The 2417-nt window shown below is 57.9% G+C and overlaps 1 non-coding gene across 1 annotated transcript in view; it reads right to left on the bottom strand.

Annotated features, from left to right (window-relative positions):
• The window catches only part of LOC124566206, a 1910-nt gene extending 792 nt beyond the window's left edge, over positions 1-1118 (bottom strand). The window contains exon 1 of the ribosomal RNA XR_006970848.1: positions 1-1118. This exon is cut by the window's left edge and continues 792 nt beyond it. This is a non-coding gene — a ribosomal RNA (small subunit ribosomal RNA).
• Between the last annotated feature and the right edge of the window lie 1299 nt (positions 1119-2417).

Here is a 2417-nt window from a genome sequence, read left to right as displayed (position 1 = left end):
TAGAACTAGGGCGGTATCTGATCGCCTTCGAACCTCTAACTTTCGTTCTTGATTAATGAAAACATACTTGGCAAATGCTTTCGCTTCTGTTCGTCTTGCGACGATCCAAGAATTTCACCTCTAACGTCGCAATACGAATGCCCCCGCCTGTCCCTATTAATCATTACCTCGGGTTCCGAAAACCAACAAAATAGAACCGAGGTCCTATTCCATTATTCCATGCACACAGTATTCAGGCGGGCTTGCCTGCTTTAAGCACTCTAATTTGTTCAAAGTAAACGTGCCGGCCCACCGAGACACTCACTCAAGAGCACCCTGGTAGGATTGCAACGGGGTCCGCCTCGGGACGCACGAGCACGCACGAGGCGCGTCGCACGCCTTCAGCTCGCCCCACCGGCAGGACGTCCCACGATACATGCCAGTTAAACACCGACGGGCGGTGAACCAACAGCGTGGGACACAAATCCAACTACGAGCTTTTTAACCGCAACAACTTTAATATACGCTATTGGAGCTGGAATTACCGCGGCTGCTGGCACCAGACTTGCCCTCCAATAGATACTCGTTAAAGGATTTAAAGTGTACTCATTCCGATTACGGGGCCTCGGATGAGTCCCGTATCGTTATTTTTCGTCACTACCTCCCCGTGCCGGGAGTGGGTAATTTGCGCGCCTGCTGCCTTCCTTGGATGTGGTAGCCGTTTCTCAGGCTCCCTCTCCGGAATCGAACCCTGATTCCCCGTTACCCGTTACAACCATGGTAGGCGCAGAACCTACCATCGACAGTTGATAAGGCAGACATTTGAAAGATGCGTCGCCGGTACGAGGACCGTGCGATCAGCCCAAAGTTATTCAGAGTCACCAAGGCAAACGGACCGGACGAGCCGACCGATTGGTTTTGATCTAATAAAAGCGTCCCTTCCATCTCTGGTCGGGACTCTGTTTGCATGTATTAGCTCTAGAATTACCACAGTTATCCAAGTAACGTGGGTACGATCTAAGGAACCATAACTGATTTAATGAGCCATTCGCGGTTTCACCTTAATGCGGCTTGTACTGAGACATGCATGGCTTAATCTTTGAGACAAGCATATGACTACTGGCAGGATCAACCAGGGAGCTGCGTCAACTAGAGCTGAGCAGCCGGCCGCCCGGGAGTGTGTCCCGGGGGCCCGCGCGAACACGCAAGCGTCCGCTCAATTATTCTGCAAACAGGAGGAGGCTGAGCTCCCCTGCACCATACACCTCGAAACCCTCTCAGGTCCCGGCGGCGCGCAGCGCCGTCCTAAGTACTTGGTCGGGTTCGAGAGAGGCGCAATCGCCCGGAGTTTGGCGAGTAGACGCTTTAGGTGCGACCACCCGTGCTCCCAACTGAGCTTGCCGCTGCCGACAGAGGCCCGGGAGCGTGCTGTCGTGGCATTGCCGGCGGGAGACAACACGCGCCACCTACGGTGACCGGCAGCTCCAACGCCAGCGCCACAGAAGGACAAAAGCCCCACTTGGGTGCCGAAGCGAACTCTCCCAGCACAGCGCACGCGCCAACACGTCCGCACAGCTGCGATACAAACCACCTGCGAGAACCGCAGAGGCGACCGAGCAGCAGACGGCGTCGCGGCGCCGAGCGCCGGGCGGCGGCGCATCCTCAGCGCACACAGTCCTCAATCGGACCAGCACACTGCAGATGTCCACCGCGCTTCGCACCGGGCCCGCGAGGACCTACTTTGGCCGCACGGCGCCGCGTGCAGGGTGCGCCGGCGCGCAGCTGCGCCGCCTGCCGCCTCCGTCGGCCGGCGCGCCTGCCACTGGCCGCCCCCACCAGCCGGCTGTAGCGCGTGCGCCCACGCACCGCACGGCCAACACGCCGGGAGGCCCCCCCTCACCGGCCGGGGACGGTCCCACCCAGCCACCGCCGCGTATCGCTTCACACCCACATGCCATTCACGTTCGTGGGCATGGTGGGTATCGCTGCAACAACCGGTTGGTAGCTCAACCGATCGTCGCCATCACTGATTCACCCCTAGCGAGAACAACCGCACCACAACGGTTTACCAGTTGTTCATTTGCGTAACGTCACCAGCAAACGTAGGCGTCCATCGCCATTTGCAAATTCAACGATTGTTGCATGCCTGTGTCAGGTGTCACGACACACTGTCTGCCCACATACACGCAACAACATGTCCACGCTTAGCGAACACGTGGAAGGTGGCCCCCGTACGTATGCGATGTCCATTGCGCGAACGACTGTCAACCGGCCTCTGTCGCATGTCGCAGATGTGGAACGCAGTGCACCGTGCTATCACGGTGTGTGAGAAGAGACGACTACGTCTGACAACACGCGCCACTACATCAACAGACGGCTCATGCTGATCGCCATCCAGGGCATACCACACTGCAATCCAGCTCTTATAGGGAGACGAC

Source organism: Schistocerca americana, unplaced genomic scaffold, assembly GCF_021461395.2.
Source record: "Schistocerca americana isolate TAMUIC-IGC-003095 unplaced genomic scaffold, iqSchAmer2.1 HiC_scaffold_1372, whole genome shotgun sequence".
NCBI lineage: Eukaryota > Metazoa > Arthropoda > Insecta > Orthoptera > Acrididae > Schistocerca > Schistocerca americana.
The sequence above is the reverse complement of the archived record's forward strand: the minus strand, read 5'-3'. Positions and strand labels throughout refer to the sequence as shown.